Source organism: Oncorhynchus nerka, linkage group LG16, assembly GCF_034236695.1.
Source record: "Oncorhynchus nerka isolate Pitt River linkage group LG16, Oner_Uvic_2.0, whole genome shotgun sequence".
Taxonomy (NCBI): Eukaryota; Metazoa; Chordata; class Actinopteri; order Salmoniformes; family Salmonidae; genus Oncorhynchus; species Oncorhynchus nerka.
The window spans coordinates 46660691-46686003 of NC_088411.1; positions in this window are offsets into that span (position 1 = coordinate 46660691).

Here is a 25313-nt window from a genome sequence, read left to right on the forward strand (position 1 = left end):
CTTTCCATCACTCGTTGTGTTGATTTCATCGTGTCCATTTGTTTATGTTTTCTCACTTTTGCAAAGTCACTGTGCATTTGCAATATGGTTCAATGGGCATGTACCATCACGATTTTGTCATGCTATAAAAATCCTGCAGGAATGCAAAATTGACTGGTCTGATGAACACAGGATGGCCGAGCAGTGATAGTTGTACATTTCCATCACTCGTTGTGTTGATTTCATCATGTCCATTAGGTGATGTTTTTGTCACTATAGAATCATATTGCAAGTGCGCGTGCATTTGCAATATGGTTCAATGGACAGTTACCATATGAAATTTGACATGCTCAAAAATGCTAAATTGACTGGCCCGATGAACTCGGGATGGCTGGGCAGTGATTCTGGTTCATCTCAATCGCTCGTTAGGGTTGATTTCAGAATGTCCATTAGGTGATGTTTTTTCACTATAGAATCATATTGCAAATGCACGTGCATTGTTGTGCAACTGGTAACCCAAAAATAAAAATAAGGTGATTTCTATATGTCCATTTGTTTATGTTTTCTTACTTTTTTAAAGTCACTGTGCATTTGCAATATGGTTCAATGGGCAGGTACCATCACGAATTTGTCATGCTATAAAAATCCTGCAGGAATGTGAAATTGACTGGCCCGATGAACTCGGGATGGCTGGGCAAAAATAAAAATTGATGGCTGGGCAGTGATTCTGGTTCATCTCAATCGCTCGTTAGGGTTGATTTCAGAATGTCCATTAGGTGATGTTTTTCACTATAGAATCATATTGCAAATGCACGTGCATTGTTGTGCAACTGGTAACCCAAAAATAAAAATAAGGTGATTTCTATATGTCCATTTGTTTATGTTTTCTTACTTTTTTAAAGTCACTGTGCATTTGCAATATGGTTCAATGGGCAGGTACCATCACGAATTTGTCATGCTATAAAAATCCTGCAGGAATGTGAAATTGACTGGCCCGATGAACTCGGGATGGCTGGGCAGTGATTCTGGTTCATCTCAATCGCTCGTTAGGGTTGATTTCAGAATGTCCATTAGGTGATGTTTTTTCACTATAGAATCATATTGCAAATGCACGTGCATTGTTGTGCAACTGGTAACCCAAAAATAAAAATAAGGTGATTTCTATATGTCCATTTGTTTATGTTTTCTTACTTTTTTAAAGTCACTGTGCATTTGCAATATGGTTCAATGGGCAGGTACCATCACGAATTTGTCATGCTATAAAAATCCTGCAGGAATGCAAAATTGACTGGTCTGATGAACACAGGATGGCCGAGCAGTGATAGTTGTACATTTCCATCACTCGTTGTGTTGATTTCATCATGTCCATTAGGTGATGTTTTTTCACTATAGAATCATATTGCAAGTGCGCGTGCATTTGCAATATGGTTCAATGGACAATTACCATATGAAATTTGACATGCTCAAAAATGCTAAATTGACTGGCCTGATGAACACAGGGTGGCCGAGCAGTGATAGTTCTACCTTTCCATCACTCGTTGTGTTGATTTCATCATGTCCATTTGTTTATGTTTTCTCACTTTTGCAAAGTCACTGTGCATTTGCAATATGGTTCAATGGGCAGGTACCATCACGAATTTGTCATGCTATAAAAACCCTGCAGGAATGTGAAATTGACTGGCCCGATGAACTCAGGATGGCTGGGCAGTGATTCTGGTTCATCTCAATGGCTCGTTAGGGTTGATTTCAGAATGTCACTTTTGGTGATGGTACCTCACTGTTTAAACATATTGCAAATGGACAAGAGTCACCAGCAAGTCACCGTCCATCAGTCAATTAGATATCATTCTGACACCAAACTGATACAAACTGACACTAACCCCACTTTTTCCAACTTGTTTAGTAACCAACTATCACATACTTCAGAGCTGGCCCAAAATTCACAACGCCTTCGGTTCAAACCATAAAAAAAACATCAAACACATAGTTACGTTCTAGCTGTGGGTCCATTTCTTATGTTACGTGTAGGCCTAGCTGAGACGACCCCGAATCCCAAGTTTCAGCTCGATCGGTCAAACCCTAATTGGTGCCGAAAATCAACTTTTTTCTATGACTTGCTACGGGGTCCTTGAATGAGCTATCAGACCGAAACGTTGGGGTCTGTCTATATGGACCGAGGCGGTCGCAATGCACCTAGTCTTGTGTCTCTGAGACATTTCTAAATGTCGCCATTTTCGTAATGGTCAAAATGAATTGAAGTCATTGCAAATGTACGAAGCTGTTTCTCGGTCCGAGAACCGTCTAGAGCCACGTAACTCACCACGCACTATCGACCTGAGGTCTAGAACAGGTTTCTAAAGTTTCAGAACTCTAGGTCTGACGGTTCTTTTTTAGCTCGAACAAAGCTAACTATTGGAGGCCCTGTCTGTCTCTAAAAACCCCAATACGTCCCTCCTTCCAAGTTGTGTGTCTGTGTGATTTAGTTTTCCTTTGAAATTTTATGGGAAAAATGACTGATTTACAGTTCATGGGGGTTGCCTAATCACATATATGAAGTTTTGGAAAGATCTGACTTTTTTAACCCCTCGAAACAGCCCCTGAGACACCAATTATGGCACTTCCGGTTGGCACAGGAAGCTATAAGTCAACACATATCCTCACTGGGGTATGCTGTTACAGAATCCTGAGTTTTAAGTCCTTACATTAAGAATTGACTGATTTACACAGGGTTGAATGCACTATGTCTATCAAACTGCAGGCAGGTAATGGAAAAACACTTTTAGGGTGATTTTAACCACTTCCGGTTGATCCAGGAAGCTCAGAATCAACACAGGTAGACCTCATACTGGCCTGATGGACTGTTACCAAAGACAGGTTCATACGTCATTCATAACCCATATAGGCTTCAGGTTGAATTTAGGGGTGCAGGCAATGTATTCCTATGGGGAGACAAGTCAATGCAAACTCTTTGAAGTAAACACCTTCTTTTAACTATTAAGGGTTAATGCCACACGGTCAAGGTTAGGTTTGCACGGATCGGGAGGACGTTAGGAACGTACCTGAGGTCGAATTGTGCTTCTCACCCTAACGGTTCACTCTCTGTCACCCAAAAGCAAATGACGTTGTGGGGCAGGCTTAATTTTGGGCCTACTTTTCTAATGGTTGCTGTGCTTAGACCGAGCGAGCTACGGTCAAGTGGGGCATCTTGTTGAACTCGGCATGGCCTGGAGATTACGTTTATGCCATTGCCTGCTCTCTGTGTCTTTGAGCACCGCCCTTTTTTACTCCATCCTTGCTCTGTGTGCGTGTGAGAGCTTTTCTTTGACATCTATTGGGAGAAATGACTGATTTACAGTTTAGGAGGGTTACCTAGTCACACATATGAAGTTTTGGAGAGATATGACTTTTCTAACCCTTCAAAACAGACAGTGTGACCCAATTAAAGGCACTTCCGGTTGGCACAGGAAGCTATAAGTAAACACATGTCTTGATTGACATAGAAACTTACAGAATCCTGAGTTTTAAGTCTTTAAGTTAAGAATTGACTGATCTACGATCTACACAGGGTTGAATGTAGTCATGTTCACCTTTGAAGGTTATGTACATCAAAAAACACCTTTTGGGTCAATTTAACCACTTCCGGTTGCTCCAGGAAGCTTAGAATCGACACAGGTAGACCTCATAGTGGTCTGATGGACTGTCATAGAAGACAGCTTCATAAGGCATTCAAAACCCACATAGGCTTCAGGTTGAAATTAGAGGTGCAGGCAATGTATTCCTATGGGGAGAGAAGTCAATGCAAACTCTTTGAAGTAAACATCTTCTTTTAACCTCTTACCTCTACCTGGGACGCTTGCGTCCCAACTAGAGCTCTGGAAATGCAAATGTGCTACGCTAAATGCTAATAGTATTAGTTAAAACTCAAAAGTTCATTAAAATACACATGCAGGGTATCAAATTAAAGCTACACTCGTTGTGAATCCAGGCAACAAGTCCGATTTTTAAAATGCTTTTCGGCGACAGCATGAGAAGCTATTATCTGATAGCATGCACCAATACACTACAACAGAAAAGCACAGCAGGGGACGTAAACAAAATAATTAGCATTTCGGCGTTACACAAACCGCACAATAAAATAGAAAACAGTCATTACCTTTCACCATCTTCTTTGTTGGCACTCCTAGATGTCCCATAAACACTATTGGGTCTTTATTTCGATTAAATCGGGCCATATAAAGCCAAGATATCGTTATATGTAGACTGTGTGATAAACGAAAAAAACAGCGATTTCACAACGTAACGTCATTTTTAAAATTCAAAAAGTAGACGATAAACTTTCACAAAACACTTCGAAATACGTTTGTAATGCTACTTTAGGTATTAGTAAACGTTAATAAGCGATAAAAATCAACCGTAGGCGATGTACATATCAATAGCTGTCGTCTTGGAAAAAATTTCAGGAGAGACCTCTTCCGGAATGATCTGGGCGGAGACCGGAGGTACGTCGTGCCCCTCTTTCGGTTCAACCAAGAATCAAAGAGGATTAAATTCACAAGATACTCGACTGCATGGGGATGCTGTGGGAGTTGAATGCTCGGTCTTATCTAATTCGGCTCACTGTTAACAATTGCTGGAAGTGGCGCAAGGATATTTATTTCCATTTTCTGTGATCAGGTTTTCCTGCGCTTTCCGATGTAACGCACGTTATGTAATAGCCACAGTCGTGATTTAACCAGTTTTAAAAACGTCCGAGGGTTTCCTATACACACATTCTAACCATATGAACGTACTATATTCCAGGCATGAGTAGCAGGGCGCTGAAATGTTGCACGATTTTTAACAAAATGTTCAAAAAAGTAGAGGGTAGGAGCAAGAAGTTAACTGTTAAGGGTTAATGCCACACGGTCAAGGTTAGGCTTGCACAGATCGGGAGGACCTTAGGAACGTACCTGAGGTCAAATTGTGCTTCTCACCCTAACGGTTCTCTCACTGTCACCCAAAAGCAAATGACATTGAGGGCCAGGCCTCATTTAGGTTCTGCTTTTTTTCAAGGTCACTGCACTCAGAGCGAGCTACGGTCAAGCGGGGCGTCTCGTTGAACTCGGCACAGTCTGGAGACTATGGTGATGCCATTTTTTGTGTTGATTTCAGAATGCCATTTTGGTGATGGTCCCTCTCAGTTTAAACATATTGCTAATGTACAAAAGTCAACTAGCAAGTCAGTGTCCACCAGTCAATTAGATGTCATTCTGACACCAAACTGATACCAATTGACACCAAACCCACTTTTTAGGCTTTGTGTGTCTTTAAGCACCGCACTTTGTCACTCCATCCTTGCTGTGTGTGTGTTTCTGTGTGTGTGTGTGTGAGAGAGAGCTTTTCTTTGACATCTGTTGGGAGAAATGACTGACTTACAGTTTATGGGGGTTGCCTAATCACACATATGAAGTTTTGAAAAGATCTGACCTTTTTAACCCTTGGAAACTGCCACTGTGACACCATGTAAGGCACTTCCGGTTGGCACAGGAAGCTATAAATAAACTCATATCATGATTTGGGTATGCCTTTACAGAATCCTGAGTTTGAAGTCTTTACGTTAAGAACTGAGTTATTTACGGAGGGTTTAGTGAGTGTGTGTTATTTCAGAAAATCATAGAAAATCACAGAAATCTCGCAGAGCTCCGCAGCACACTTTAAAAAGATTCGTAAGAACACCCTGCAACTGGATCTGTAACCGTTGAAAAAAAAACACCTATCCGTGAACATCACCTAGGTGTCGTTGTGCGATTTCTCTTAAATGACGATAGATAAATGGCTGGTTCTTTTTTTATTGACACCGGAGGCTCCTTGACTTTGACGTGAAGTGGAAAAATAATTTCTCTATTTTCATTTTGGACCTTTAATCCCAGATGAATGGCCATAACTCAAAAACCGTTGAGGCCTAGACGCCATCTTGTTTGGGGCCAACTGGCCATTATGCCGCCCCTACGCTCACCGAGTTTCGGCTTCGAAATATTTTCAGTTTTCGAGATAAGGCCCCGTCGTGAATCGTGATGTTTTGTCCAATACCAATATGATTGCTTATGCCCTCTTGTGGGAATTTCCGGGACGGCGGAAAAATGACCTAAATCTTATTATTTTTTGTAAAACGGAAACCGAATGTCCGACAAAGTTCATTTGATGACTTCCTGGTAGGTCCAGCCCTGCCGCTCGGCCCGACGCCGTCCGCGAATTTTACAAACGATTTCGGACGTCTAGTAAGGGACCGTACATTTGCAATATGGACTTTCTCACTAACCATACAGGTACTGCCAAAATCTTCCCTTAAGGTATGTTAGTGTAGGAAGGATTTTTAATATGGTTAGCATTTATTAGATTATAAGTTTTTAAATAGTATTATATTTAACAGGAATATAGGACATCTATGAGGAGTTAGGATTATTGTTAGGATTAAGATAGATTGATTAACGAATTTGGAGAAAAGCCGCTCACAGATATGTTTTTTTTTTCTAAAAGAGGGTCCATGGGTTTGGATGGAGCCAAATAGTAAGGGACATGTAGTTCAAATTTGGAAAACATGAGAAACATACAGAGGAGCCCTCCCCCGCACTGCAGAGACCTTGAAGGTTGGAGAACAGAGAAGCTTTAGAAGGGGGGCCAGGACGAGCAAAGATAACATAGTGGGTAGATAAGTTACTGAGTGGAGACAAAAGTGAGAATTGGACATGTGGAAAATGAAAGGGACACTCCTAAATGGAATTTCAGACATAAGGATAATTCACTAAATCTTATCTAAGTCATTGTATAAGAATAAGGCAAGGTTGTTACCTGGGCAGAGCCAGGTAACAAAAGGGGGATGGGTAAATAGTGTTCTAGAATAGGATGTGACCTACGGGATAATTAACTAATAAAAAAAAATGTTGTTAATTGGTTTGACGAGTAAGAAACTGTTTTATTAACCAAACCTGTATGGTCAAAAGTTTTATGCCCAGCAGGAGAACTACAGAGGGAGGTGGCACACGAGATTCAACCAGGAGACTAGATCTGGATCCAATCACTAAAGAAAAAAAACTGGAAGCAGCCTCGGTGGGAGGGACCATTCCAAGTACTACTGGTGACTGCCTTCGTTGTGAGATTAGCCGAAAGACCTACCTGGGTACATATCACACATTGTAAGAGGGTAAGTCACACTAGCACTGTCGGACGATCACAGGAGTAGGAGAGGAACCGTGACCCATATGGAATGGGGGTCAAACTCCTTCTGAAGATTCCCTATACCCGACCTTTCCCCAGCTGTGAGCGTTCATAGAAGTGAAGTGATGGCTTAGCCTCTGGCTGTTGATATGTTCTCGGGGAGAGGGTGGGGCTTCACGTGCGCACTGACTGAGCTGTTTTATTGTGGGGGCCATATTCCTGATTCACCATGATCCCCCGGAAAGTGCCAAAGAGGATAATTTGACTCATGTGCTAGATGAGGGAAATGGGATGTTACCTAAGATTCTCAGAAGGTCACTGAAACAAAATAGTAAGGAAGTGAGGGTGGAATTGGGCAAGGATCTCTCAGTAGAATTTTGTGTAGATCAATTGGGGTCATTCACCCCTTGGCAGTCTAGAACCATGGGACTCTATGGGAAGTATTTGTGTAAATCACCATATTGATCGTGGACAGGTCATAGCTCACACTGAAAGGGATGGCTACGTAAACCCATACACTCAATTTGGGACCAGGTGGAGTATAGTAAGGGTTGGCGTTTTGGACTGTGTTCCTGAACAGAGGAAGTATTGTATAAAGGTACGAATAGTTCAGACCAAAGACCTCAAAGAAGTTATAGAAGTGGAGACTGGGTTTGGGGAGTCCAACTTATGGTTGGAATGGATTCAATATACGGCCAGATCAGTGGCTAAAGAAGAATGTTATGCCTGTGCGAACGCTAAACCCCAGTTAACAACTATCCCTTTTCCACTGAACGGAATTAATTCCCCTAAGGGAATGGCATGTATGGTAAAGCTGTTCATGAAAGCAGGAATGCCAAATAATGACAGTTGTATTGATTTGCACTATTTATATCCCCAGGAACCAAGTTGGTACAGAGAATATGACCACTGACGAGACCATGTCTGAATTGACAGGCTGGTTGAACTCTGGGGACTTCAATAAAATAAAATGGGCCAGTGTCGACATCTGGTGGTTGTGCGGGGAATGAGTTTGTGCGGTATTGCCGACTGATTGGACTGGACTATGTGCTTTAGTACATTTAGGAATGCCTTTTACACTCATACAACACCAAGACATGAAGTTAGCCAAAACGAGAGAGAAGAGATGCTCCATCTAGGTCTTTTGCGAAAGAGTATATATTGATAACATTGGGGTTCCACGAGGTGTGCCGGATGAGTTCAAGGCAAGAAATCAGATACTAGCAGGATTAGAGTCAAGTATTTTTTGGTGGTCTACTCTCAATAAGAATGTAGACTGGATTAATTATATTTATTATAATCAACAGCGCTTTATCAATTATTCCAGAGATGCGATTAAAGGGTTGGCAGAACAGACTGAAGCAACCAGCCTGATGGCTTGGCAGAATAGAATTGCATTGGATATGTTATTGGCTGAAAAGGGAGGAGTATGTGTGATCTTCGGGAACATGTGTTGTACTTTCATCCCGAATAACACAGCTCCGGACGGATCTGTGACCAAAGCCTTAGCGGGTTTGACCACCCTGGCTCACGAGTTGGCAGAAAACTCTGGGGTGGATCCTTCCCTGACTAATTGGTTTGATAGTACATTTGGAAAATGGAAAAGTGTTGTAATCACGGTGTTTTGGGCTGTATCTACCTGTATGACTGTTTTAATTTTATGTGGCTGTTGTCTAATTCCCTGTGTGCGAGGCCTTGTTTCCAGGACTCTGGAAAGATCAATGACACTACAGATGGTGCGTTATGGGCCGATTCCAGGTTCTGACCCATGGAGGACTGAAGGCATGTCTACAGAGGAAGTGGACGAATCCGGATCTGTCATTTGTGGGGAATTTATGTTTGATGAGAATAGTGTTGAGATGAAGGGGAATTAGATTGTAATTTGTTTCAATGATTAAACTGTTTTTTAATAAAGATTGTAAAAAGAAAAAAAATCCTGAAAGAGGAGTTATGATTCTGATGTAGGTTTAAAAACAGTTGGAGTTAAGGTTAGATTTGATTAATGATGGGTGAAAAGTCGGGTAATCATTTATAATAATATTTTTATTTTGTAGATTTGAATGTATAATATTTGATCAAAGGGAGGATTGATAGAGGAAAATATGGTTGAAATGACTAATTATGTATACATTCCAATCAGAAACTGACTAGTCCAAATGCTATAATGTACGGTACATGTGAGTTATCCCTCTTGCTCCCTTTCCCAATTGTATATAATGTAGTCAGGAGTTAGTAACAATAATAGGTCTGTTCCTTAGTTCATTCAGTTGTACAAATCTCCAGGTGGTGGGAACGGGCCATCTCCAAATGGTCGGGAATGTTGATTTATGCTGACTGGCCTTGACTTCGTGCTGATAACGCGGAGGCTTGAAAGTTAGAGGGGCCCTCTGTTTGTGAAACGGAACGTTTGGAAAACGCTGACGTCATTTTCAGTTTATAACCTGTGGAAATGTGTGTAAGCATTCAGTACTCTCTGGAATTAAACGCTCTTACCTGGCTTTTAAGACTGGTCTCAAACTATTTCATGCATAATTAAGGAACTTACAATTCATTAATGAATTTAGAAATGAGTGCTAATTGGTTTTGGGAATTAAAGCATAGAGGAATCTAAAATTCCTCTATCAGACACTAGTCTGTCTCCTATTTCCTGCATAGGACACTAGTCTGTCTCCTTTTTCCTGGATAGGACACTAGTCTGTCTCCTGTTTCCTGGACAGGACACTAGTCTGTCTTCTATTTCCTGGACAGGACACTAGTCTGTCTCCTATTTCCTGGATAGGACACTAGTCTGTCTCCTGTTTCCTGGATAGGACACTAGTCTGTCTCCTGTTTCCTGGATAGGACACTAGTCTGTCTCCTGTTTCCTGGATAGGACACTAGTCTGTCTCCTGTTTCCTGGATAGGACACTAGTCTGTCTCCTGTTTCCTGGACAGGACACTAGTCTGTCTCCTGTTTCCTGGATAGGACACTAGTCTGTCTCCTATTTCCTGGATAGGACACTAGTCTTTCTCCTGTTTCCTGGATAGGACACTAGTCTGTCTCCTGTTTCCTGGACAGGACACTAGTCTGTCTCCTGTAGTGAGACAGCTTGATGTAGCAGGACACCCCCTGGACAGGACACTAGTCTGTCTCCTGTTTCCTGGATAGGACACTAGTCTGTCTCCTGTTTCCTGGACAGGACACTAGTCTGTCTCCTGTTTCCTGGATAGGACACTAGTCTGTCTCCTATTTCCTGGATAGGACACTAGTCTTTCTCCTGTTTCCTGGATAGGACACTAGTCTGTCTCCTGTTTCCTGGATAGAACACTAGTCTGTCTCCTGTTTCCTGGATAGGACACTAGTCTGTCTCCTGTTTCCTGGACAGGACACTAGTCTGTCTCCTGTAGTGAGACAGCTTGATGTAGCAGGACACCCCCTGGATAGGACACTAGTTTATCTCCTGTTTCCTGGATAGAACACTAGTCTATCTCCTGTTTCCTGGATAGGACACTAGTCTATCTCCTGAGGTAGCTTGATATACCAGGACACCCCCTGGATAGGACACTAGTCTATCTCCTGAGGTAGCTTGATATACCAGGACACCCCCTGGATAGGACACTAGTCTATCTCCTGAGGTAGCTTGATATACCAGGACAACCCCTTAGATAGGACACTAGTCTATCTCCTGAGGTAGCTTGATATACCAGGACAACCCCTTAGATAGGACACTAGTCTATCTCCTGAGGTAGCTTGATATACCAGGACACCCCCTTGGATAGGACACTAGTCTATCTCCTGAGGTAGCTTGATATACCAGGACAACCCCTTGGATAGGACACTAGTCTATCTCCTGAGGTAGCTTGATATACCAGGACAACCCCTTGGATAGGACACTAGTCTATCACAAGGTCTTACCCCCTAATCTCCTTTATGCTGAGTGCCAAGCAGAGACACATCAGGTTCCATTTTTTACAGGCTTTGGTATGACTCAGACGGGGGATTGAACTCCCACTTTCAGGGCGGACACTCTAACCACAAGGCCACTGAGTTGGCGATGCCTTTGGAAAAGTGAATAGAATAGACCTCTAATGCAAATCAGTGATGAAAAGCAGAATGTTTTTCTCTGTAAAATGTCAACTTTAATCATTAGTTGCTCAAGGTGCTGTTATGGTGTTGAAATATTTATATATACAGGTGCAAGTCAAAAATGTTCAACTCATTCCCCCCTCCCCTCCACCCTGTCTCTCCCCCTCCCCTCCACCCTGTCTCTCCCCCTCCCCTCCACCCTGTCTCTCCCCCTCCCCCCACCCTGTCTCTCCCCCCCCCTCCACCCTGTCTCTCCCCTCCCCCTCCACCCTGTCTCTCCCCTCCCCTCCACCCTGTCTCTCCCCCTCCCCTCCACCCCGTCTCTCCCCCTCCCCTCCACCCCGTCTCTCCCCCTCCCCTCCACCCTGTCTCTCCCCCCCCCCCTCCACCCTGTCTCTCCCCCTCCCCTCCACCCTGTCTCTCCCCTCCCTCCGTCTCTCCCCTCCCCTCCACCCCGTCTCTCCCCCCCCCTCCACCCTGTCTCTCCCCCTCCCCTCCACCCCGTCTCTCCCCCTCCCCTCCACCCCGTCTCCTCCCCTCCACCCCGTCTCTCCCCCTCCCCCTCCACCCCGTCTCTCCCCCTCCCCTCCACCCCTCTCCCCCTCCCCTCCACCCCGTCTCTCCCCCTCCCCTCCACCCTGTCTCTCCCCCTCCCCTCCACCCCGTCTCTCCCCCTCCCCTCCACCCCGTCTCTCCCCCTCCCCTCCACCCTGTCTCTCCCCCTCCCTCCACCCCGTCTCTCCCCCTCCCCTCCACCCTGTCTCTCCCCCTCCTCCACCCTGTCTCTCCCCCTCCCCTCCACCCTGTCTCTCCCCTCCCCTCCACCCCGTCTCTCCCCTCCCCTCCACCCCGTCTCTCCCCCTCCCCTCCACCCTGTCTCTCCCCCTCCCCTCCACCCCGTCTCTCCCCCCCCTCCACCCCGTCTCTCCCCCTCCCCTCCACCCCCGTCTCTCCCCTCCCCTCCACCCTGTCTCTCCCCCTCCCCTCCACCCCGTCTACCCTCTTTCTCAGGGTTTTTCTTTCTTTTTTTGACTATTTTCTACATTGTAGAATAATGGGGAAGACATCAAAACGATAAAATAACACATATGGAATCATTTAGTAACCAAAGAAAAGTGTTAAACAAATCAAGTTTTTCTCAACCAGCTTCATGAGGTCGTCACCTGGAATGCATTTCAATTAACAATTCTGCCTCGTTAAAAGTGAATGTGTGGATTTTCTTTCCTTCTCAATGCATTTGAGCCAATCAGTTGTGTTGTGACATGGTAGGGGTGGTAAACAGAAGATAATAGACCAAGTCCATATTATGGCAAGAACAGCTCAAATAAGCAAAAGAGAAACGACAGTCCATCATTACTTTAAGACATGAAGGTCAGTCAATACGGAACATTTCTATAACTTTTCATTTTTCTTCAAATGCAGTCGCAAAAAAACGTCAAGCGCTATGATGAAACTATGAAAGAGAACTGTGTTTGTTGTGATCGGGGGGTGTATTCATTCTACCAATTCTGTTGAAAAACATTTCTTAAACTGTAGCAAAACTTGAAAAAAGTCATACATGCACGTAAACAAAATCATAGAGGATAACACACAATAACGTCTGGGACTTATTTTCATTGCGGTCCTCTTGACAAAAGATGGAAATATCCAACACAGTATGTTTTTATGGGCAACTGGAATATGAACGACAGCCATCCAATAATAAATAAATATATACTGGAATAAAAATAAGATAACAAAATAAATGGAAATGCATTCCAGGTGACTCAGCTCATGAAGCTGGTTGAGAGAATGCCAAGAGTGTGCAAAGCTGTCATCAAGGCAAAGGGTGACTGTTTGAAGAATCTCAAAAATAAAATATATTTGGATTTGTTTAACACTTTTTTGGTTACTACATGATTCCACATGTGTTATTTCATAGTTTTGATGTCTTTACTATTATTCTACAATGTAGAAAAATAAACGGCACCAGCCGCCACTGATACCAACATAAATTGACGTTAAAAAAATAAGTGAAAGAGATGAGACTGAGACAGAGAGAGAGATGTGAGAGAGACTGAGACAGAGAGAGAGAGATGTGAGAGGGACTGAGACAGAGAGAGAGATGTGAGAGAGACTGAGACAGAGAGAGAGAGATGTGAGAGAGATTGAGACAGAGAGAGAGATGTGAGAGAGACTGAGACAGAGAGAGAGAGATGTGAGAGGGACTGAGACAGAGAGAGAGAGAGATGTTAGATAGATTGAGACAGAGAGAGAGAGAGATGTTAGATAGATTGAGACAGAGAGAGAGATGGGAGAGAGATTGAGACAGAGAGAGAGATTGAGACAGAGAGAGAGATGGGAGAGAGATTGAGACAGAGAGAGAGATGGGAGAGAGATTGAGACAGAGAGAGAGATGTTAGATAGATTGAGACAGAGAGAGAGAGATTGAGACAGAAAGAGAGAGAGAGAGAGAGAGAGAGAGGGAGAGACAGAGAGAGGGAGAGACAGAGAGAGAGAGAGAGAGAGAGAGAGAGAGAGGGAGAGACAGAGAGGGAGAGACAGAGAGAGAGATTGAGACAGAAAGAGAGAGATGTTAGAGAGATTGAGACAGAAAGAGAGAGATGTTAGATAGATTGAGACAGAGAGAGAGATTGAGACAGAAAGAGAGAGACATAAAAAACATGCCTATTCAAATGGAACGACCATGGAATGGGCCCCATCTGTAAAGACCTATAATCAAAGTATTGGCAGTTGTGGTTTTTCCTGTAACCCGTGGAAATGTGATCAGCCATCTGTTTAATTTGCCTACAAGTACAAAGAGACGAAGGTATTTATCACACACACACACACACACACACACACACACACACACACACACACACACACACACACACACACACACACACACACACACACACACACACACACACACACACACACACACACACAGACCTCTTCACTGCCTTAGTCATGAATACTGGGTTGACCCCACAGACTGGGTTGACCCCACAGACTGGGTTGTCCCCACAGACTGGGTTGACCCCACAGACTGGGTTGACCCCACAGACTAGGTTGACCCCACAGACTAGGTTGACCCCACAGACTGGGTTGACCCCACAGACTGGGTTGACCCCACAGACTGGGTTGACCCCACAGACTAGGTTGACCCCACAGACTGGGTTGACCCCACAGCTCCTGTTCAGACTGGGTTGACCCCACAGACTGGGTTGACCCCACAGACTGGGTTGACTCCACAGCCACGGTTCAGACTGGGTTGACCCCACAGACTGGGTTGACCCCACAGCTCCTGTTCAGACTGGGTTGACCCCACAGCCACACAGCTCCTGTTCAGACTGGGTTGACCCCACAGACTGGGTTGACCCCACAGCCACACAGCCACGGTTCAGACTGGGTTGATACAGGCCTCACTTCACAGAGTAACAGCCTGGGTCAGGATCTGCTTGTACTTTTTATCCAACTGCTAGTCATGTTTGGTATGATGATGACCACAGCATTTGGCCAAACAGCAGCTGCAGATGTGAGACCAGGCTGGACATCTAGGAACATTATGAATCAGCCAGATATAACCAACATTATATAATGTGATTCATAATGCTAAACTACTACAGACTACTATTGCTGCATGTACTCTACAATGCAACTCATGTGGACGAAGAGCTATCAACTCACAGTATACAGACAATTAAGTAGAGAGGCTTTCAAACTGATTCCATGTGTTGATTTAAAATTAAATATATATATTGTTATTTACTTTAAGCTGACTTGAACTATGAAGCAATCTGAAGCAGACCGATACAATGATAATATGGTATGTTGTGGATGCCTCTGATGTTTATTGATAAAATAGCAGAACTCAATTGAAATGAAGGGATTTGCAGTAGAGAGACAGAGAGGAAGAGGATGTCACGACTTCTGTCGAAGTCGTTGCCTCTCCTTGTTCGGGCGGTGCTCGGCGGTCGACGTCACCGGTCTTCTAGCCATCATTGATCCATTTTTCATTTTCCATTGGTTTTGTCTTGTCTTCCTACACACCTGGTTTCAAATCCCATTCATTACCTGTTGTGTATTTAACCCTCTGTCTCCCCTCATGTCAGATTGTTTAATGTCAGTGCTGTTTATGTTTGTATGTGCGGGACGGGTCCTCGTACCCATGTTTATTATGTATGTATATTTAGTGTTTGGAGCATGTCTAGTGGACATTAAAAGGACTCGTTTCACTCTCCTGACTTCCCTGCCACCTATACACACGACTCTGAGAGGAAGTGTGAAGGAAGCAGAGATGAGACATTATTCTTCATGAATCCATCTCTTTAATGCCATTAAATAGACTGTGTGGCTCATCCATACAAAGTACAGTTGGTTTAGAAGGGCCAGAAATAGTTTCCAGGCTGTTTCAGTCTTTGTCTGCTCTTTCTGTTGTCTTCTGAGCTAAGCTTGTTGCAGATGTAGCAGTGTAGGTTTCCTTAGTGGGGGAGACGGAGGGAAGATAGAGGGGAGACGGGGTGGAGGGGAGGGGGAGACGGAGGGAAGATAGAGGGGAGACGGGGTGGAGGGGAGGGGGGAGACGGAGGGGAGATAGAGGGGAGACTGTACTGTCATTATATTACCCTGGTCTCTCCTCTACTGTCATTATATTACCCTGGTCTCCCAGCTACTGTCATTATATTACCCTGGTCTCTACTGTCATTATATTACCCTGGTCTCTACTGTCATTATATTACCCTGGTCTACCATCTACTGTCATTATATTACCCTGGTCTACCCATCTACTGTCATTATATTACCCTGGTCTACAATCTACTGTCATTATATTACCCTGGTCTACAATCTACTGTCATTATATTACCCTGGTCTACAATCTACTGTCATTATATTACCCTGGTCTAACCTCTACTGTCATTGTATTACCCTGGTCTCTACTGTCATTATATTACCCTGGTCTACCATCTACTGCCATTATCTTACCCTGGTCTAACCTCTACTGTCATTCTATTACCCTGGTCTCTACTGTCATTATATTACCCTGGTCTCTACTGTCATTATATTACCCTGGTCTACCATCTACTGTCATTGTATTACCCTGGTCTCTACTGTCATTATATTACCCTGGTCTCTACTGTCATTATATTACCCTGGTCTACCTTCTACTGTCATTATATTACCCTGGTCTACCATCTACTGTCATTATATTACCCTGGTCTACCATCTACTGTCATTATATTACCCTGGTCTACCATCTACTGTCATTATATTACCCTGGTCTACCATCTACTGTCATTATATTACCCTGGTCTACCATCTACTGTCATTATATTACCCTGGTGTAATCTCTACTGTCATTGTATTACCCTGGTCTACCATCTACTGTCATTATATTACCCTGGTCTCCCCTCTGCTGTCATTATATTACCCTGCACTACCATCTACTGTCATTATATTACCCTGGTCTACAATCTACTGTCATTATATTACCCTGGTCTACCTTCTACTGTCATTATATTACCCTCTACTGTCATTATATTACCCTGGTCTACCATCTACTGTCATTATATTACCCTGGTCTAACCTCTACTGTCATTATATTACCATGGTCTCTACTGTCATTATATTACCCTGGTCTCTACTGTCATTATATTACCCTGGTCTACCATCTCCTGTCATTATATTACCCTGGTCTACCATCTACTGTCATTATATTACCCTGGTCTACAATCTACTGTCATTATATTACCCTGGTCTAACCTCTACTGTCATTATCTTACCCTGGTCCCTCCTGTCATTATATTACCCTGGTCTAACCTCTACTGTCATTATATTACCCTGGTCTACCATCTACTGTCATTATATTACCCTGGTCTACCATCTACTGTCAGTATATTACCCTGGTCTACCTTCTACTGTCATTATATTACCCTCTACTGTCATTATATTACCCTGGTCTACCATCTACTGTCATTATATTACCCTGGTCTAACCTCTACTGTCATTATATTACCATGGTCTCTACTGTCATTATATTACCCTGGTCTCTACTGTCATTATATTACCCTGGTCTACCATCTCCTGTCATTATATTACCCTGGTCTACCATCTACTGTCATTATATTACCCTGGTCTACAATCTACTGTCATTATATTACCCTGGTCTAACCTCTACTGTCATTATCTTACCCTGGTCCCTCCTGTCATTATATTACCCTGGTCTAACCTCTACTGTCATTATATTACCCTGGTCTACCATCTACTGTCATTATATTACCCTGGTCTACCATCTACTGTCAGTATATTACCCTGGTCTACCATCTACTGTCATTATATTACCCTGGTCTACAATCTACTGTCATTATATTACCCTGGTCTCCCCTGGTCTACCCTCTCCTGTCATTATATTACCCTGGTCAACCATCTCCTGTCATTATATTACCCTGGTCTACACTCTACTGTCATTATATTACCCTGGTCTACCATCTACTGTCATTATATTACCCTGGTCTACCATCTACTGTCATTATATTACCCTGGTCTACCATCTACTGTCATTATATTACCCTGGTCCATCTACTGTCATTATATTACCCTGGTCTACCATCTACTGTCATTATATTACCCTGGTCTACCATCTACTGTCATTATATTACCCTGGTCTACCATCTACTGTCATTATATTACCCTGGTCTACCATCTACTGTCATTATATTACCCTGGTCTACCATCTACTGTCATTATATTACCCTGGTCTACCATCTACTGTCATTATATTACCCTGGTCTACCATCTACTGTCATTATATTACCCTGGTCTCCCCTCTACTGTCATTATATTACCCTGGTCTACCATCTACTGTCATTATATTACCCTGGTCTCTACTGTCATTATATTACCCTGGTCTACCTTCTACTGTCATTATATTACCCTGGTCTACAATCTACTGTCATTATATTACCCTGGTGTCCCATCTCTACTGGATTGTATTACACTGGTGTATATCTCTACTGATTGTCTTGTATTATATTACTTGGTCTCTACTGTCATTATTTTACCTACTGTCATTATATTACCATTGTCATTATCTTACCTGGTCTATTACCATCTCTGTCATGGCACCTTATGTCATTATATTACCCTGGTCTACATCTCTGTCAAAACACTTATATTACCCTGGTCTCCCCTACTTAGTTGCTTTAGTCATTTTTGCTATATTACCCTGGTCTACCATCTACTGTCATTATATTACCCTGGTCTACCATCTACTTTCATTATATTACCCTGGTCTCTACTGTCATTATATTACCCTGGTCTACAATCTACTGTCATTATATTACCCTGGTCTGCCATCTAACTTCATTTCCTATTACCCTGGTCTACCATCTACTGTCATTATATTACCCTGGTCTACCATCTCCTGTCATTATATTACTGTCATCTACTGTCATTATATTACCCTGGTCTACCACTGTCATTATATTAGACTCTCCCTGGTCTCTACTCTCATTGTATTACCCTGGTCTCTTCTGTCATTATTTTTGCCCTGGTCTGCCATCTACTGGTCTCTATTCATTATATTACCCTGGTTTACAATCTACTGTCATTATATTACCCTGTCTGCCATCTAACTTCATTATTACCCTGGTCTACCATCTACTGTCATTATATTACCCTGGTCTACCATCTACTGTCATTATATTACCCTGGTCTACCATCTACTGTCATTATATTACCCTGGTCTACCATCTACTGTCATTATATTAGCCCGGTCTACCATCTAGTGTCATTATATTACCCTGGTCTACCATCTACTGTCATTATTACCCTGGTCTACCATCTACTGTCATTATATTACCCTGGTCTACTCTACTGTCATTATATTACCTTGGTCTACCATCTACTGTCATTATATTATATTACCCTGGTCTACCATCTACTGTCATTATATTACCCTGGTCTACCATCTACTGTCATTATATTACCCTGGTCTATCTACTGTCATTATCTTACCCTGGTCCCATCCTGTCATTATATTACCCTGGTCTAACCATCTACTGTCATTATATTACCCTGGTCTAACCTACTGTCATTATATTACCCTGGTCTAACCTCTACTGTCATTATATTACCCTGGTCTACCATCTACTGTCATTATATTACCCTGGTCTACCATCTACTGTCATTATATTACCCTGGTCTACCATCTACTGTCATTATATTACCCTGGTCTACCATCTACTGTCATTATATTACCCTGGTGTAATCATCTACTGTCATTATATTACCCTGGTCTCCCCTCTGCTGTCATTATATTACCCTGCACTACCATCTACTGTCATTATATTACCCTGGTCTACAATCTACTGTCATTATATTATCCTGGTCTACAATCTACTGTCATTATATTACCCTGGTCTACAATCTACTGTCATTATATTACCCTGGTATAATCTCTACTGTCATTGTATTACACTGGTGTAATCTCTACTGTCATTGTATTACCCTGGTCTCTACTGTCATTATTTTACCCTGGTCTACCATCTACTGCCATTATCTTACCCTGGTCTCCCCTCTAATGTCATTATATTACCCTGGTCTACAATCTACTGGCATTATATTACCTAAGTCTACAATCTAACTTCATTATATTACCCTGGTCTCTACTGTCATTATATTACCCTGGTCTACCATCTACTGTCATTATATTACCCTGGTCTACCATCTACTGTCATTATATTACCCTGGTCTACCATCTACTTCATTATATTACCCTGGTCTGCCACTAACCTACCATCTGTCATTATATTACCCTGGTCTCCCCTGGTGTCCCCTCTACTGTCATTATATTACCCTGGTCTAACCATCTACTATCATTATATTACCCTGGTCTACCATCTACTATCATTATATTACCCTGGTCTACAATCTACTGTCATTATATTACCTTGGTCTACCATCTAACTTCATTATATTACCCTGGTCTCCCCTGGTCTACCCTCTGCTGTCATTATATTACCCTCTACTGTCATTATATTACCCTGGTCTACCATCTACTGTCATTATATTACCCTGGTCTACCATCTACTGTCATTATATTACCCTGGTCTGGGAATCTAACTTCATTGTACTGTCATTATATTACCCTGGTCTCCTCCTGTCATGTCCCCTACTGTCATTATATTACCCTGGCCTACCATCTACTATCATTATATTACCCTGGTCTACCATCTACTATCATTATATTACCCTGGTCTACAATCTACTGTCATTATATTACCCTGGTCTAACCTCTAACTTCTCTACTTCATTATATTACCCTGGTCTCCCATCCCTACCCTCTGTCATGTCATCTATATTATATTACCTGGTCTACCATCTACTGTCATTATATTACCTGGTCTACCATCTACTGTCATTATATTACCCTGGTCTACCATCTACTGTCATTATATTACCCTGGTCTTCTCTACTGTCATTATATTACCCTGGTCTACCATCTACTGTCATTATATTACCCTGGTCTACCATCTACTGTCATTATATTACCCTGGTCTACCATCTACTGTCATTATATTACCCTGGTGTAATTTACTCTACTCTCATTGTATTACCCTGGTCTCCCTCTGCTGTCATTATATTACCTGCACTACCATCTACCATCTACTGTCATTATATTACCCTGGTCTACCATCTACTGTCATTATATTACCCTGGTCTACCATCTACTGTCATTATATTACCCTGGTCTACAATCTACTGTCATTATATTACCCTGGTGTAATCTCTACTGTCATTGTATTACACTGGTGTAATCTCTACTGTCATTATTTTACCCTGGTCTACCATCTACTGCCATTATCTTACCCTGGTCTCCCCTCTACTGTCAATATATTACCCTGGTCTACCATCTACTGTCATTATATTACCCTGGTCTAACCTCTACAGTCATTGTATTACCCTGGTCTTTACTGTCATTATATTACCCTGGTCTCTACTCTCATTGTATTACCCTGGTCTCTTCTGTCATTATTTTACCCTGGTCTACCATCTACTTTCATTATATTACCCTGGTCTCTCTCTACTGTCATTATATTACCTGGTCTACAATCTACTGTCATTATATTACCCTGGTCTGCCATCTAACTTCATTGTATTACCCTGGTCTACCATCTACTGTCATTATATTACCCTGGTCTACCATCTACTGTCATTATATTACCCTGGTCTACCATCTACTGTCATTATATTACCCTGGTCTACCATCTACTGTCATTATATTAGCCTGGTCTACCATCTAGTGTCATTATATTACCCTGGTCTACCATCTACTGTCATTATATTACCCTGGTCTACCATCTACTGTCATTATATTACCCTGGTCTACAATCTACTGTCATTATATTACCTTGGTCTACCATCTTACTTCATTATATTACCCTGGTCTACCATCTACTGTCATTATATTACCCTGGTCTACCATCTACTGTCATTATCTTACCCTGGTCCCTCCTGTCATTATATTACCCTGGTCTAACCATCTACTGTCATTATATTACCCTGGTCTAACCATCTGGTCTGTCATTATATTACCCTGGTCTAACCTCTACTGTCATTATATTACCCTGGTCTACCATCTACTGTCATTATATTACCCTGGTCTACCATCTACTGTCATTATATTACCCTGGTCTACCATCTACTGTCATTATATTACCCTGGTCTACCATCTACTGTCATTATATTACCCTGGTGTAATCTCTGCTGTCATTATATTACCCTGGTCTCCCCTCTGCTGTCATTATATTACCCTGCACTACCATCTACTGTCATTATATTACCCTGGTCTACAATCTACTGTCATTATATTATCCTGGTCTACAATCTACTGTCATTATATTACCCTGGTCTACAATCTACTGTCATTATATTACCCTGGTGTAATCTCTACTGTCATTGTATTACACTGGTGTAATCTCTACTGTCATTGTATTACCCTGGTCTCTACTGTCATTATTTTACCCTGGTCTACCATCTACTGCCATTATCTTACCCTGGTCTCCCCTCTAATGTCATTATATTACCCTGGTCTACAATCTACTGGCATTATATTACCTAAGTCTACAATCTAACTTCATTATATTACCCTGGTCTCTACTGTCATTATATTACCCTGGTCTACCATCTGTCATTATATTACCCTGGTCTACCATCTACTGTCATTATATTACTGGTCTACCATCTACTATTATATTACCCTGGTCTGCCATCTAACTCCTCATTGTATTACCTGGTCTCCCTGGTGTCCCTCTACTGTCATTATATTACCTGGTACCATCTACTATCATTAATTACCTGGTCTACCATCTACTATCATTATATTACCCTGGTCTACAATCTACTGTCATTATATTACCTGGTCTACCATCTAACTTCATTATATTACCCTGGTCTCCCTGGTCTACCCTGTGCAATTATATTACCCTGGTCTCTACTGTCATTATATTACCCTGGTCTACCATCTACTGTCATTATATTACCCTGGTCTACCATCTACTGTCATTATATTACCCTGGTCTGCCATCTAACTTCATTGTATTACCCTGGTCTCCCCTGGTGTCCCCTCTACTGTCATTATATTACCCTGGCCTACCATCTACTATCATTATATTACCCTGGTCTACCATCTACTATCATTATATTACCCTGGTCTACAATCTACTGTCATTATATTACCTTGGTCTACCATCTAACTTCATTATATTACCCTGGTCTCCCCTGGTCTACCCTCTGCTGTCATTATATTACCCTGGTCTCTACTGTCATTATATTACCCTGGTCTACCATCTACTGTCATTATATTACCCTGGTCTACCATCTACTGTCATTATATTACCCTGGTCGACCATCTACTGTCATTATATTACCCTGGTCTACCATCTACTGTCATTATATTACCCTGGTCTACCATCTACTGTCATTATATTACCCTGGTCTACAATCTACTGTCATTATATTACCCTGGTGTAATCTCTACTGTCATTGTATTACCCTGGTCTCCCCTCTGCTGTCATTATATTACCCTGCACTACCATCTACTGTCATTATATTACCCTGGTCTACAATCTACTGTCATTATATTACCCTGGTCTACAATCTACTGTCATTATATTACCCTGGTCTACAATCTACTGTCATTATATTACCCTGGTGTAATCTCTACTGTCATTGTATTACACTGGTGTAATCTCTACTGTCATTATTTTACCCTGGTCTACCATCTACTGCCATTATCTTACCCTGGTCTCCCCTCTACTGTCAATATATTACCCTGGTCTACCATCTACTGTCATTATATTACCCTGGTCTAACCTCTACAGTCATTGTATTACCCTGGTCTTTACTGTCATTATATTACCCTGGTCTACCATCTACTGCCATTATCTTACCCTGGTCTAACCTCTACTGTCATTCTATTACCCTGGTCTCTACTGTCATTATTTTACCCTGGTCTACCATCTACTGCCATTATCTTACCCTGGTCTCCCCTCTACTGTCAATATATTACCCTGGTCTGCCATCTAACTTCATTGTATTACCCTGGTCTACCATCTACTGTCATTATATTACCCTGGTCTACCATCTACTGTCATTATATTACCCTGGTCTACCATCTACTGTCATTATATTACCCTGGTCTACCATCTACTGTCATTATATTAGCCCGGGCTACCATCTAGTGTCATTATATTACCCTGGTCTACCATCTACTGTCAGTATATTACCCTGGTCTACCATATACTGTCATTATATTACCCTGGTCTACAATCTACTGTCATTATATTACCCTGGTCTCCCCTGGTCTCCCCTCTGCTGTCATTATATTACCCTGGTGTAACCTCTACTGTCATTGTATTACCCTGGTCTCTACTCTCATTGTATTACCCTGGTCTCTTCTGTCATTATTTTACCCTGGTCTACCATCTACTGCCATTATCTTACCCTGGTCTAACCTCTACTGTCGTTGTATTACCCTGGTCTACCATCTACTGTCATTATATTACCCTGGTCTACCCTCTACTGTCATTATCTTACCCTGGTCCCTCCTGTCATTATATTACCCTGGTCTAACCTCTACTGTCATTATATTACCCTGGTCTACCATCTACTGTCATTATATTACCCTGGTCTACCATCTACTGTCAGTATATTACCCTGGTCTACCATCTACTGTCATTATATTACCCTGGTCTACAATTTACTGTCATTATATTACCCTGGTCTCCCCTGGTCTACCCTCTCCTGTCATTATATTACCCTGGTCAACCATCTCCTGTCATTGTATTACACTGGTCTACCTTCTACTGTCATTATATTACCCTGGTCTACAATCTACTGTCATTATATTACCCTGGTGTAATCTCTACTGTCATTGTATTACACTGGTGTAATCTCTACTGTCATTGTATTACCCTGGTCTCTACTGTCATTATTTTACCCTGGTCTACCATCTACTGCGAATATCTTACCCTGGTCTCCCCTCTACTGTCATTATATTACCCTGGTCTACCATCTCCTGTCATTATATTACCCTGGTCTCCCCTCTACTGTCATTATATTACCCTGGTCTACAATCTACTGGCATTATATTACCTAAGTCTACCATCTAACTTCATTATATTACCCTGGTCTCTACTGTCATTATATTACCCTGGTCTACCATCTCCTGTCATTATATTACCCTGGTCTACCATCTACTGTCATTATATTACCCTGGTCTACAATCTACTGTCATTATATTACCCTGGTCTAACCTCTACTGTCATTATCTTACCCTGGTCCCTCCTGTCATTATATTACCCTGGTCTAACCTCTACTGTCATTATATTACCCTGGTCTACCATCTACTGTCATTATATTACCCTGGTCTACCATCTACTGTCAGTATATTACCCTGGTCTACCATCTACTGTCATTATATTACCCTGGTCTACAATCTACTGTCATTATATTACCCTGGTCTCCCCTGGTCTACCCTCTCCTGTCATTATATTACCCTGGTCAACCATCTCCTGTCATTGTATTACAC